This window comes from Canis lupus, chromosome 3 (genome assembly GCF_048164855.1).
Source record: "Canis lupus baileyi chromosome 3, mCanLup2.hap1, whole genome shotgun sequence".
Lineage (NCBI taxonomy): Eukaryota > Metazoa > Chordata > Mammalia > Carnivora > Canidae > Canis > Canis lupus.
Genome location: NC_132840.1, coordinates 68,482,514 through 68,498,491, shown reverse-complemented (window position 1 = coordinate 68,498,491; position 15,978 = coordinate 68,482,514). Strand labels below are relative to the sequence as shown.

Below are 15,978 nucleotides of genomic sequence, written 5' to 3'. Positions count from 1 at the left end.
AGCTTTCACCTTAGGAAACTACGAAAAAAAAAAAAAAAAAAGCAAAAAGAATTGAAATTATAAAATTTAGAGTAGAAGTCAATAAAATTGAAAAAAAAATGCAGTTCTTTCAAAAGATTCTTTTTTTTTTTTTTCTTTCAAAAGATTCTTAAATCAGTAAGCCTCTAGCCAGATTAATAAGAGGGGAGAAAGAGTACACAAATTGCCATGATCAGAAATGAGAAGAAAAAAAAGAATACTAAGAACAATTCTATGCCCACAGATTTAATGACTTAAATGAAATGCATCAGTTCTTTAGCGGATCCAAACTACCAAACTCATAGAAGAACAGAAAACCTGAATAGATCTATTATCTATTAAAGAAATCAAATCACTATTTAATAACCTTACAAAAAGAATTAGGGACACCTGGGTGGCTCAGCAGTTAAGCGTCTACCTTCAGTCCAGGGCATGATCCTGGAGTCCCAGGATCGGGTCCCACATTGGGCTCTCTGCATGGAGCCTGCTTCTCTCTCTGCCTATGTCTCTGCCTCTATCTCCCTGTGTCTCCCATGAATAAATAAATTAATTAAAAAAAAAGAATTAAAAAGCACCAGGCCTAGGCTGTTTCACTGGTAATCCCATTAGACATTAAAAAAGAAATAATATAAATTCTCCACAATCTTTTCCAGCAAAGAGAAGCAAAGGGAACACTTTCCTACTTGTTTTATGAGATCAGTATTACTCTAACACTAAAACCAGTTTAAAGACATTAAAAGAAAATTACAGCCCAATGTCTCTAATTAACATAGATGCAAAAAAAACCTCAATGAAATAGTAGCAAATTGAATTCCAGACCAAAGAATTATACTTCCAGACCAAAGAGCATCTATTTCATGCATGCAAGGCTAGTTCAACATTTAAAAATCAATCAGTGTTGGGATGCCTGGGTGGCTCAGTCAGTTATGTGTCTGCCTTCAGTTTAGGTCATGATCCCAGGGTCCTGGGATAGAACCCCACATTGGGCTCGCTGCTCAGCGGGGAGTCTGCTTCTCCCTCTCCTCCCAGCTTGTGCTCTCTGTCACTATCTCTGCCTCTATCTCTCTCAAATAAATAAATAAAATCTTTAAAAAAATAAAAAATAAAAATCAATCAATGTAATCCAGTACATCAACAGGCTGAAGAAGAAAACTCATATCATCACATCAATTGATGTAGACAAAATCAATTTTGATTGATTTGGCTGGACAAAATCCAACACCCAAAAATAAAAAATCTCTTCGCAAACTGGAATTAGGGCAAATTTCCTCAACTTGATAGAAAACATCTATAAAAAACTAGAGTTACCACCATACTTAACGGTAAAAGGCTAGATGTGTCCCCTCTAAGATGAGCAACAAGTCACGGATGTCCTTTGCTACCATTCCTGTTCAATATCATACTGGAAATCCTGGCCAATGCAGTAAGATAAAAAAAGGAAACATAAGGTATAGAGATGTGGAAGGAAGGAAAGAAAAAAAAGCAAATTATCTTTATTTACTGACATGACAATGCTGTAAATACCAGATAACCTAAAATAAATAAGTAAATAATTCCTAGAACTTGTGAGCACAGCAAAGTCTTAGAACACAAGTTCAATATGTAAAACTCACTTGCTTTCCTATATATTAGCAATGAACTACTGGAATTTCAAATTTTTTAAAAGATCATAAGAGCAGCAAAAATAAAAAAAGAAGAAAAAAGTATCTAAATATAAATCTAACAAGACACATACAGGATCTATATGTGGACTACAAAACACTAATGAAATAAATGAAAGATCCAAATAAATGGAGAAATAGTATTGTTAAGATATCAATTCTTTCCAACTTGACCTATAGATTCACTGAATTCCAGTCAAAATCCCAGCAAGCTATTCTGCATATCAACAAACTATAAAATTTATGTGATGCCATGAACCATACTGAGTCCCTAACAAAATTCATCTGTCACGACCTTAACCCCAGTGTGGCTATATGTGAAGATAGGACCTTTATGGACGTAATTAAGGTTAAATAAGGTCTTACATAAGAGTAGGGCCCTGGTCCAAAAGGACTAGTGTCCTTATAAGGAGAGACAACTGGGAACTTGCTTTCTCTCTGCCATCTGAAGACACAGTGAGAAGGCAGCTGTCTGTAAACCAGGAAGAGTGCTCTCACCAGATCCCAATCATGCTGGCACACCAATCTTGGACTCCCAGCCTCCAGAGCTGTGATAAGATAAATTTCTGTGTTTAAGCCACCAGGTTTATGGTATTTTCTTATAGTAACCCAAGCTGATGAATAAATATGGAGAGGCAAACACAAAAGCAAAAAAAACTCTAAAATAACCAATACAATCCTGAAAAAAAAGTTGGGAGAACTCACTCTACCTGATTTTAAGACTTACCATAAATCTACAGTAATCAACACAGCATAATACTGATGAAAGAACATATCAGTGGAACAAAAGCAAGAGCCCAGAAATAAAGCCACACAATTAGAGTCAACTGTTTCTTCACAAAGTTGCAAAGGAATTCAAATGGAGAAAGAGAGCGAAATATAGATCCAGACACAGATCTTACACCTTACCCATAAATTAACTCAAAATGAATCATAAACTGAAATGGAATATGCAAAATTATAAAACTTGGGTTTGATGAGTATTTAGACACATCAAAAGCACAATCTATGAAAGAAAAAACTGGTAAGCTGGACTTGCTTAAAATAAAAACTACTCTATGAAGGACACTATTCAGAAAATGAAAAAACAAGCCATAGACCTGGAAAAATATTTGCAAAACAAATCTGATAAATGACTTGTGTCCAAAATAGACAAAGAACTCTACAAACTCAACGATAAGAAAACAAACAACCTAATTAAAACTAAAGCAAAAAGCCCAATAACAAAAGCTGGAATAATTTGAGCAGAAAAATAAATAATGTAGCATTGGATTATAACCTAAAATAAAATATCCATGAGTCCACACTGATATAAAGAAATAGGAAGAAAAGATAAATCCTAGTGCAGAAGAATCTCAAACAATGTATATAGATATATGGGAAATTTGCCCTCAAGGAGGTGAAGCTAACTCTCTGATTCTTAAGTGTAGGTTACACACAGTGACTTCCTTCCCAAGAGCTCAGTATGGAAAGGGAGCAAAGAGTATGATACAACTTCTTTCCACAGAAGCAACCTAGCATTAGTCAAGTAATCAAGGTCAACATCAACCATGATCGGTCAGGGTAATAGTATGTACCCTTGCTATGACATGACGAAAATGTCATTTCATCTCTGTGGTCCTCCTCCCCAAACAACCCCAAACTAATCATGAGTAAAACACCAGACAAATCTCAACTGAGGAACACTCCACAAAATACCTCACCAGTCATCAAAAACAAAAACAAACCTGAACAGGGATCCCTGGATGGCACAGCGGTTTAGTGCCTGCCTTTGGCCCAGGGCGCGATCCTGGAGACCCGGGATCGAGTCCCACGTCAGGCTCCCGGTGCATGGAGCCTGCTTCTCCCTCTGCCTATGTCTCTGCCCCTCTCTCTCTCTCTCTGTGTGACTATCATAAATAAATTAAAAAAAAAAAAAAACCTGAACAACTATCACAGACAAGAAGAGATACAACTAAGTAAAATACAGGATCGGAAATATGAATGGAAAAAGGAACTTAGATAAAAACTAAAGAAATCTGAAGTATATCCCTGTCTTGTTCCTGATCTTAGGGGAAAGGCTCCCAGTGCTTCCCCATTGAGCATGATATTTGCTGTGGGCTTTTCGTAGATGGCTTTTAAGATGTCGAGGAATGTTCCCTCTATCCCTACACTCTGAAGAGTTTTGATCAGGAATGGATGCTGTCAAATGCTTTCTCTGCATCTATTGAGAGGATCATATGGTTCTTGTTTTTTCTCTTGCTATGAAAGACTCCTAACTCTGGGAAATGAACTAGGGGTGGTGGAAGGGGAGGTGGGCGGGGGCGGGTAGGGGTGACTGGGTGACGGGCACTAAGGTGGGCACTTGACGGGATGAGCACTGGGTGTTATTCTATATGTTGGCAAATTGACCACCAATAAAAAATAAATTTATTTAAAAAAAAAAAACAAAAAAAGGCAGAAAAAAAGAAATCTAAAGTATGAGTTATAGCTAATAATATATCACTATTGGTTCACTGGTGACAAATGTATCATATCAGATATTAAGAGGAAAAACTGGGTGTTCAGATATATGGGAACTCTCTGTGCTATCTTACCAACTTTTCTGTAAACCGAAATCCATCCGAACATAAAAGGTTTGTTTTTAAAACCCTGGACATGGTTTTTATTATTTTCCTCATTTTAAATCAGGAAATAGGCTCTGAACATTTGAGTGACCGACTCAAGGCCACAGGGCTACCAAGATGGGCCTGGAAGTCAGCCAGGTCTGTTGGGCTCCAGGTTCTATGGTTTACTTCTCCCTTGGGCTACCGAAAGTTTCTTATGCAACCATAACCAAAATAAAGCAGTGCTGGAGAGTGCACAGGGCTTGAAGGTTACTAAAAAAATTCCCCAGGGGGAAATGGTGCTGTCCCACCTCTTCTACAACAGGTGACCAGTCCTGCAGCTATGTCCCAGCTGTGCTAGGGAGTCCCGACACACACCTGCCAGGAACCACCTGCACTGCCTCCAACTTGTGCTCTGTAGGGGCTACGACCAGGGGCGGAGTGGACTTGGTCAGTTGGGTCCTGGGTGTCTTCCCCTGGTGGCCCCCTCAGAGACCCGCTGGATACCCACGTGCTGGCTTCTGCCTCGGCCTCCCCAGTGACGTGCAGGGGCGCCTGCTGTTATCTCCAGCTGCGTCGGCTCCCTTTTGTCCTCCCCTAGCAGCAGGACCGCACAATAAGGCTGTGTTTAAATCTCTGCGCAGGCTGATTGCTCTGTAATTGCGTCTTCCCTGGCTGGATAGCTTGTCAGAGCTCTTCTAATTTGCCGACCTTTTTTTTTTTTTTTTTTCTATAAACTTAAAAAAATGCTCCCTCCCTTGCTGGCTCCCTTTTTGAGGTTTATCCAAGGTGTCTAAATGAAAACATTTCATGATCTCATGCTGAGGTACCTACCAATTTCCCCATGCACCTCCCAGGGACTAACTCTGGGCCTGAAAGCTGGTCTCCTGAACCATCTACAGGGCTGGCAGCCCCTGTGGCCAGACTCTGCTTCACCACCTGGAGCCACTCTACTGCTCCAGGGTGGGGGAACATAATGGGTTTGCTTGAGACCAGGCTGCCACTGGGCTTTCTTTGAAAAGTTGAAGTGGGTTTGCTGGCCCTTTTCACCACCTCCTGAGGTGAATGAGCTGACACCTGCCCTGCCTTTTCTTGCTGCTGTCTGGAATGCTGACCAGTCTCTACTTTTGGCCTGAGAGACACCTTTCTATTCTTCAAGTCAGCTCTCTTGTCCTCTTCCCTGAGCAGCCTTCACTGCCCTGGCACCTTAATAGCTTCCCACATCACAGGGTTTATTCCAAGGATGTGTGAGTAACCCAGTGTATCTCCCACAACCACGCAGGAAGATCACAAAGCAGCCTTTATGGCTCATTATCCATGTGCCTGCATAAGATCACAAAATCTTGAGTTTACTCCCATCCAGTTGTATGTGTGTTTGGATGGACAGGTGTAGGGGATAGGATACAACACTACCAGTGGTTGGGAGGGAGTCGTGGAGCCTCCCAGACTGATTTCTAGTGTTTTCCATCTTCCACCAGCCTGCTCTGCCTGGCTGCAGTGATGTCTCTTGTGGATGGCAATATCCCCCAAGGCTACCCGTACTCTGTAAAACACCAGCACCTGTCATCCTCCCACACTTCTTCTCTGGTCCAGCCTGTTGCCTTCCCCATCAGGCAGGGGCCACATGGACGCAGGTCAGGGCTGCAGACCAGCACAAGGAAGGCATACTCTTCCCTTTGGCAAAGCATGGAGTTGGGGCCCAGAGACTTGGAAGTCATGTGCTAGCAGAATGCTGAAGGTCAAAAGTAGGGCCATGTCCATCCAGGAGGGCTGGATAGAGACAGGAGATGAGGCCTGGGAGAAAAGATAAGCAAGGGTGCGGTAGAGATAGATTTAGCAGGAGGCTATGAAGTGTACACTTTAGGGCCTCCTCACTTGCACCACTCTTTCCCATGCTCTGCACCTAATTTTTTTTCATATTTTCACTTTTTTATTTTTATTATTTTTTTGTAAATTTATTTTTTATTGGTGTTTAATTTGCCAACATATAGCATAACACCCAGTGCTCATCCCATCAAGTGCCCCCCTCAGTGCCCATCACCCAGTCACCCCACACCCCACCCACCTCCCTTTCCACCACCCCTTGTTCATTTCCCAGAATTAGGAGTCTCTCATGTTCTGTCTCCCTTTCTGATATTTCCCACTCATTTTTTCTCTTTTCCCCTTTATTCCCTGTCACTATTTTTTATATTCCCCAAATGAATGAGACCATATAATATTTGTCCTTCTCCGATTGACTTATTTCACTCAGCATAATACTCTCCAGTTCCATCCACGTCAAAGCAAATGGTAGGTATTTGTCATTTCTAATGGCTGAGGAATATTCCATTGTATACATAAACCACATCTTCTTTATCCATTCATCTTTTGATGGACACTGAGGCTCCTTCCACAGTTTAGTTATTGTGGACATTGCTGCTATAAGCATCGGGGAGCAGGTGTCCCAGCGTTTCATTTCTGCACCTAATTTGGTATTCAGAATTTTATATACCTTTTTTTTTTTTTAAAGAGGTCTAAAATTTCATAAGCTCCAGGTTCCACAAAACCTGAAATCTATTCCAGGTAGAGAAAGTAAGAAAACTGAAGATGCTGAATAGCAGAGGGGCAGATAGAGCAAACCAGAGCAATTCAGATCTGGAGCAAAGATGCCCACAGCAGGGCACCATGAACCAATAAAGTCAGGTAAAGAGCCTGGAGCAGAAGAGATATACCCAGATAAACCTGAAAGCTGCTGGATCAACTGCCTGGGGCACTGTTCTTTCCCTGTTCCAGCATCTACTCCACGTGAAGAAAACACCAACAACCCCTTTTTGTGCTGCCCTCTGAGTCCGGGCTGCAATCCACCCACCTGTCACCACTGTAGGAACCGAAGAAAGGTACCCCTCCACTCCAACACATGTAGCCCCTCACCAAGGTGCCCTTGGCGAGTACAGCCGAATCTGGATTTTAGCCCCTTGTTGTCCCCTCAGCTGAGTAAACAACCTAGTAAACATCCTAAAGAACTGTAGTAGGCAAACAAACTCACCATGGGTTTACAAAGCAGGTGGAGTCAAGCAGGGATGTCCCAGAGACTTCATCCAATAAACTCTTAGAGTTCTTACTCCCTCACTAGCAGAGCCTTCTCCCCAAGAACTCTGGCAAAAGCCCATATGAACTAAGTCAGAGAATAATCAGAACAAAGCATGCTAGTAATGACAGTAGACAAACAGACAGCAGTTCAAATCCCAATTCTGCCATTTACTACTTGGTTAGCCTTGGGCAAGTTCTCTACCTCATTGAACCTTTGTTTTCTTATCTGTGAAATAAAGCCCACAATGCATTCCTTTGAGAGTTGTGGAAAGGATTACAGAAGATAATACTGACATATCTCAGGTATCTGGTCCATTACAAGAATTCAGTTAGTGGTAGCTGCAATTGCCAAGTGATGGACAGCTAAAATTACCCCTCACCTCCTGCCTGTGATCAAGTCAGCATATCTCAACTCTTGCCTCAGGGTGAGTCCCCCGGCCTCATTAGTGCCTCACAGATTCCCAAGGGTTTGTTCAGCAGGTGCTCCAAAACAGCATAAATGAACTGAGACACCTGCAAAACAAATTCTGGCTAGGTATATGAACTCTTATCTCACATATGAGACCATTTGTTCCTCAATGACAGGAAATGGTCTTATTTATCTTTGTGCAATGTTGAATTAAAGATCACCTATTCACTTCTCGAGAGAGCACCAAATGGCGAATGACGCCGGCGCTGCGGGAGGCCCCGGGGCCCTGGAATGGGAGGCCGCGGCGGCTTCCGCGGAGGCTTCGGCAGCGGCATCCCCGGCCGTGGCCGGGGTCGCGGTCGGGGTCCGGGCCGCGGAGCTCGTGGAGGCAAGGCAGGGGACAAGGCGTGGATCCCCGTCACCGAGCTGGGCCGCCTAGTCAAGGACATGAAGATCAAGTCCCTGGAGATCTATCTCTTTCTCTGCCCATCAAGGAATCTGAGATCATTGACTTCTTCTTGGGGGCATCCCTCACGGATGAGGTCTTGAAAATCATGCCCGTGCAAAGGCAGACCTGTGCCGGCCAGCAGACCAGGTTCAAGGCATTTGTTGCCATCGGAGATTACAACAGACACATGGGTCTGGGCGTCAAGTGCTCCAAGGAGGTAGCCACTGCCATCCATGGGCCCATCATCCTGGCCAAGCTTTCCATCGTCCCCCTGCGATGAGGCTACTGGGGGAACAAGATCGGCAAGCCCGACATTGTCCCATGCAAGGTGACTGGCCGCTGTGGTTCTGTGCTGGTGCATCTCATCCCTGCCCCCAGAGGCACTGGCATTGTCTCAGCCCCTGTGCCCAAGAAGCTACTGATGATGGCTGGTTTTGATGACTGCTACACTTCGGCCAGGGGCTGCACTGCCACCCTGGGGAACTTTGCCAAGGCTACTTTTGATGCAATCTCCCAGACCTACAGCTATCTCACCCCTGATCTCTGGAAAGAGACTGTGTTCACCAAGTCTCCCTATCAGGAATTCATTGACCATCTTGTAAAGACCCACACCAGAGTCTCCGTGCAGAGGACCCAGGCTCCAGCTGTGGCTACCACATAGTTTTATACAAGAAAAATAAAAAATTAAAGCTTGTTTAAAAAAAAAAAGAACATCTGTTCAATTATCTGAGCTCAACTGCCTTCTCCTGAGAGGTGGTCTTCCTAGTCTACTTAATTTCCTCAAGTTCTGTCTCCAGTCAAAAGACAAGTCCTCATGGAAAAGAGAATACTGCTCTATGACCTGCCAGGCATGCTTTAATGTAAATAAATTTATCAGACTTAGATTATTTAGAGAGTACTAGTTTTAATGAAGGAAAAAAGGCTGAAGAGCTTGGAGACTGGTTCTTAAACATCCAAAGATCTAGGAAATATAAATTTTTGTAGTTAATCCTGCTAAAATTGTCCATGACTATTTGCTCTGACAATATTAACTGACATTTTTTAGAGCATTTCATATGCCAATGACAGAATTAAGCACTTTTATGCATATGGACGCATTTAGTACTCAACGCATCCTATGTGGTGGATCCTATGATTTTATAGATGAGAAACCTGAGCCACAGAGAAATTAAAACTTGTCCAAGGTCACACAGTTGATAAATGGTGGTGATGAGATGTGAATCCCGCAATTTGAAGCCTTGCTGATTACTTTACTCCTTCACTCTACTACCTCTTATCACAGGTTCAGAGGTCAAAGCTCCTGACCAACCTCCAACTCAGGCTTGAAAAACATGTCATAATAAGACTCCATACCTTTTTGAACTCGGCCACAGTAACTTCTTGCAAGATACATCCACGAAGGCAAAAGAAACAAAAGCAAAAATGAACTATTGGGACTTCATCAAGATAAGAAGCTTTTGCACAGCAAAGGATACAGTCAACAAAACTAAAAGACAACCTACAGAATGGGAGAAGATATTTGCAAATGACGTATCAGATAAAGGGCTAGTTTCCAAGATCTATAAAGAACTTATTAAACTCAACACCCAAGAAACAAACAATCCAATCATGAAATGGGCAAAAGACATGAACAGATATCTCACAGAGGAAGACATAGACATGGCCAACATGCACATGAGAAAATGCTCTGCATCACTTGCCATCAGGGAAATACAAATCAAAACCACAATGAGATACCACCTCACACCAGTGAGAATGGGGAAAATTAACAAGGCAGGAAACCACAAATGTTGGAGAGGATGTGGAGAAAAGGGAACCCTCTTACACTGTTGATAGGAATGTGAACTGGTGCAGCCACTCTGGAAAACTGTGTGGAGGTTCCTCAAAGAGTTAAAAATAGACCTGCCCTATGACCCAGCAATTGTACTGTTGGGGATTTACCCCAAAGATTCAGATGCGATGAAACGCCGGGACACCTGCACCCCGATGTTTCTAGCAGCAATGTCCACAATAGCCAAACTGTGGAAGGAGCATCAGTGTCCATCGAAAGATGAATGGATAAAGAAGATGTGGTTTATGTATACAACGGAATATTCCTCAGCCATTAGAAATGACAAATAACCACCATTTGCTTCAAGGTGGATGGACCTGGAGGGTATTATGCTGAGTGAAGTAAGTCAATCGGAGAAGGACAGTGTATGTTCTCATTCATTTGGGGAATATAAATAATAGTGAAAGGGAATATAAGGGAAGGGAGAAGAAATGTGTGGGAAATATCAGAAAGGGAGACAGAACATAAAGACTGCTAACTCTGGGAAACGAACTAGGGGTGGTGGAAGGGGAGGAGAGTGGGGGGTGGGGGTGAATGGGTGATGGGCACTGAGAGAGGCACTTGACAGGATGAGCACTGGGTGTTATTCTGTATGTTGGTAAATTGAACACCAATAAAAAATTAATTTATTAAAAAAAAAGACTCCATAATTTTCCTGTCCCTTGGAAACCACAAAAAAACAGATGAAAATTAGAATATTTTTCTATATCAGAAAGGGAGACAGAACATGGAAGACTCCTAACTCTGGGAAACAAACTAGGGGTGGTGGAAGGGGAGGAGGGTGGGGGTGGGGGTGACTGGGTGGCGGGCACTGAGGGGGGCACTTGACGGGATGAGCACTGGGTGTTATTCTGTATGTTGGCAAATTGAACACCAATAAAAAATAAATTTATTATTTAAAAAAATAATATTTTTCCAGATATATACTCATAATGTCTATACAACAAAATAGAATCAACTGAAAAAGTACTCCAAACAATAAGATTGAGATAACCATTTACAAAATTAATGTAAAAAAAAAAATCAACAGCTTTTCTAGAAACAACAACCAACCAGAAATAGAATGGAAGAAAAGATACCTTTTAGAATTGTTATACTACAGTATTACAGGTAAACTAGCATAAAAAGAAAATTACTAAAAAGACAAAACAACTAGGAAAAACTCAAGCAATATGTAACATATATATAAAGTGACTGTAATAATCATCTAATAGAAAATAAAAGATTCAAATAGAAAGATATTCCCTCTTCTTCAATAGAAGGACTCCTTACAAAGATGTCTATCTTCCCTGCATTAAATCTATAAATTTAACATGATCAATACCAAAAGGAGGGGCACCTGGGTAGCTCAGTCAGTTAAGCACTCAACTCTTGGTTTTGGCTCAGGTCATGATCTCAGGATCATGAGATCAAGCCCCATTTATTTGGGCTCCTCACTTAGCATGGAGTCTGCTTATCCCTCTCCCTCTGCTCCTCCTCCAACTTGCATACTCTCTGTCTCAAATAAATAAATAAATAAATAAATAAATAATTAAATTTTTAAAGGAAATAATTGGTGGGAAGGGTAGGAGAGTATGCTCCTCAGATGGACTCTAAAATTTATACCAAAAAGGAAGACACAAGAAAAGCCACAGTATATATGATAAAAAAAGAGTAAGGGAGAAGTACTAGCCCTAGCAGATATAAGACTGTATTATAAAGTTATAGTAATTAAAATATTCTTGTAATGGCTCAATAATTGATAGTCAAATGAATGGAAGTGAATAGAAAAACCAGAAGTAGACCCAAAAGTCTGGTTTATGTAGAAACGGCTATTTAATTTAATGGAGAAAATATGTATTATTCAATAAATAGTTTAGGATAACTGGCTAGGCCATCCAAAAAAGAATGAATCCCTTCCTCATTTCTTTATACCAAAATAAATTCCAGATAGATAAAATATTTAAATGTAAAAATCTAAACAATAAATGTACTCGACACAGGATAGTTTTTTTATTTTTTATTTTTTTACATAATTTGATGGGAAGAACTTCCTTAGGCATAACATTAAACCCAGAACACATAAAAAAGTGCATAAAGCTGACTACATAAAATTTAAAAGGTCTTCATTTAGAATGGAAGAAGAGATAAAGAATTTCTTTTTTTAAGATTTATTTATTTGTTCATGAGAGACACACAGAGAGAGAAAGGCAGAGACATGGGCAGAGGGAGAAGCAGGGTCCTCACAGGGAGACCATTGTGGGACTCAATCCCAGATCCTGGGATCACGCCCTGAGCTGAAGGCAGATACCCAACCATTGAGCCACCCAGGCATCCCAATAAAGAGTTTCTTAGACAAAAACTGAAGGAGTTCATGACAACTGAACCATATATATAAGAAATATTAAAGGGGATGCTGAGTAAAAAGGAAAGTGAGGATATGAAAAGTAAAAAAAAAAAAAAAACCACAAAAGCAATAAATATTTCTATAAAAACCAGTCAAGAGATTCATAACATGAAAGGATGTAGAATAGGACACTAAAACATGGGAGGAGGAGTAAAGAATGGGTTTAAACTTAGGTGAACATAAACTTAATATAGATTGCTATATGCAGAAGAGGTTATATACAAACTGAATGATAACCACAAATCAAAAACCAGTAACAGAATTGCAAAGAATAAAGGGAAAGTAATCTGAATATATCACTAAAGAAAACCACCAACCATGAAAGAGCAAGGAAAGAATCAAAGAAAATCTATAGAAACAACCACAAAACAAGTGACAAAATGGCAATAAATATATATCAATAATTATTTTGAATGTAAATGAACCAAATGCTCCAATCAAAAGACAAAGGGTGACAGAGTGGATAAAAACACAAGACCATCTATATGCTGCCTCCAAGAGACTCATTTCAGCCCGAAAGACACATGCTGATTGAAAGTAAGGGAATAGGGAGACAGAACATGAAAGACTTCTAACTCTGGGAAACGAACTAAGGGTGGTGGAAGGGGAGGTGGGCGGGGGGTGGGGGTGACTGGGTGATGGGCACTGAGGTGGGCACTTGATGGGATGAGCACTGGGTGTTATTCTATATGTTGGCAAATTGAACACCAATAAAAAATAAATTTATAATAAAAAAAGAAAGTAAGAGGATAAAGAAACATTTATCATGCAAATGCATGTCAAAAGAAAGCCAGGATAGCAATACTTATGTTGGAGAAAACAGACTTTCAAAGACTGTAACAAGAGACAAAGAAAATAATAATAAAGGGGACAGTGCAATATGAAGGTACAATAATTGTAAATATGCACCCACCATGGGAACACCCAAATACATAATAAGACAGTTAATGACAAATAAAATAATTGATAGTAACACAGTAACAGTAGGGGACTTCAACACTCCACTTACATCAATGGACAAACAAAAAAATCAACAAGGAAACAGTAGTTGTGAATGACATACTGGACCAGAGGTATTTAATAGATCTATTCAGAACATTCTATCCCATAACAGCAGAATACACATTCTTTTCAAGTGCACATGGGACATTCTTCAAAATAGATCACATATTAGGCCACAAAACAAGTCTCAAAAAATTCATAATATTCCGTGCATCTTTTTTTTCACTGCAATGCTATGAAATGGGAAATCAACCACAAGAAAATATCTGGAAAGAACATAAGTACTTGGAAGTTAAATAACATGTTACTAAACAATGAATGGGTCAACCAAGAAATCAGAGATAAAATCAAATGAAAACAAATGAAACAAATGAAAATGGAAAGATAATAGTCCAAAACCCTTGGGATACAGCAAAAGCTGTTCTAAGAGCAATATAGACCTACATCAAGAAAAAATAAAAATCTCAAATTAACAACCTAATCTTACATCTAAAGAAGCTATAAAAAGAACAAGTAGAACCCAAACTCAACAAAAGGAAGGTAATCATAAAGATTAGAACACAAATAAATGGTATAGAAACAAACAAAAAACCCAGTAGATCAATGAAACCAGGAGCTGATTCCTTGCAAAGATCAATAAAATTGATAAACCTCTAGCAAGACTCATCAAAAGAGAGAGAGAAAGAGAGAGACCAGAGACATAGAGAGAGGAACCCAAATAAAATCACTAATGAAAGAGAAAAAAACAATCAACACTACAGAAATACAAACAATGGTAGCAGAATATTATGTTACTTCTATGCCAACAAATTGGACAGCCTAGAAGAAATGGACAAATTCGTTAGACAAAAACTAAAGGAGTTCATGACAACTGAACCATATATACAAGAAATATTAAAGGGGATGCTGAGTAAAAAGGAAAGTGAGAATATGAAAAGTAAAAAAAAAAAAAAAAAAGCAATAAAACATATAGAAAACATATAACCTACCAAAACTAAAGCAGGAAGAAACTGAAAATTTTAAGACCAATTACCATCAATAAACTTGAATCAGTAACAAAAAACTCCCCAAAATAAAAGTCCAGGACCAGACAGCTTCACAGGTGAATTTCATCAAACATTTATTTTTAAGATTTCATTTATTTATTCATGAGAGAGAGAGAGGCACAGAGACATAGGCAGAGGGAGAAGCAGGCTCCATACAGGGAGCCCAACATGAGACTCGATCCCAGGTCTCCAGGATCCCACCCTGGGCTGAAGGTGGTGCTAAACTGCTGAGCCATGAGGGCTGCGCCCTCCATCAAACATTTAAAGAATTAGTACCTATTCTTCTCAAACTATTCCAAAAAATACAAGAGGAAGGAAAACTTCCAATTTCATTCTATGAAGCCAGTATTACCCTGATACCAAAACCAGATGAAGACACATTAAAAAGAAGAAGGAGAACTACTATAGGCCAATACTTTTCATGAATATAGATACAAAAGTCCACAACACGTTTTTAGCAAAATGAATCCAACAATACATTTAAAAAATCATATACACCCCAAAAAAATCATATGCCCTGATCAAGTGGGATTTATTCCCAGGATGCAAAGGTGGTTCAAAATTACAAATAATCAACATGCTACATGAATAAGAGAAAGGATCAAAACCATAATGATCATTTCAATAGATGTAGAAAAAGCATTTGGCAAAGTATAACATCCATGCATGATACAAAAAAAAAAAAAAAAAAAAAAACCTCTGCAAACATACCTAAACATAATAAAGGCTTTATGTGAAAAATCCATAGGAGACATCATACTCAATGGGGAAAAACTGAAAGCTTTTCCCCCAAGATCAGCAATAAGACAAGGATATCTCTTCTCACCACTTTTATCCAACATAGTATTGGAAATCCTACCCATAACAATCAAACAGACGAAGTACAAATCCATCCAAATTGGTAAGAAGTAAAACTTATTTGCAGATGACATGATACTATATTTGGAAAACCCTACAGGTGCCTGGCTGGCGCAGTCAGTATAGCATGCGACTCTTGATCTCAGAGTTGTGAGTTTGAGCCCCATGGACGACATGGAGTTTACTTAAAATTTTAAAAAGAAAAATAAAAAATCTAAAGACTCCAATAAAAAATTAGAACTGATAATTCAGTAAAGTTGCAAGATAGAAAATTAATGTACAGAAATCTGAGCTTTGCACAGTGGCAGTATCGTAGCCAATGAGGTTTATCCGAGGCGCGATTATTGCTCATTGAAAACAGAAAATCTGTTGCTTTCCTATACACTAATAATGAAGCAGCAGAAAGTGTAATTAAGAAAACAATACCATTTACAATTGCACCAAAAACAATAAAATATCTAGGAATAAACTGAACCAAAAAGGTGAAAGACCTGTACTCTGAAAACTATAAAATATTAATGAAAGAAATTCAAGATGACACAAAGAAATGGAAAGACACTGCACGTTCATGGATTGGAAGAATATTGGTAAAATGTCTATACTACCCAAAGCAATCTATACATTTAATGCAATCCCTATCAACATACAATTCTAAAATTTGTATG

General features: G+C 39.7%; 1 non-coding gene and 1 pseudogene across 1 annotated transcript; both read left to right on the top strand.

Annotated features, from left to right (window-relative positions):
- The first annotated feature begins 7,989 nt into the window (after window positions 1-7,989).
- On the top strand, window positions 7,990-8,866 carry LOC140625113 (small ribosomal subunit protein uS5 pseudogene; annotated as a pseudogene).
- Window positions 8,867-15,603: 6,737 nt separating this feature from the next.
- LOC140631335 (U4 spliceosomal RNA) lies at window positions 15,604-15,751 on the top strand. Its single transcript, XR_012028968.1, has one exon. It is a non-coding gene; the product is annotated as a U4 spliceosomal RNA (small nuclear RNA).
- The last annotated feature ends 227 nt before the right edge of the window (window positions 15,752-15,978 follow it).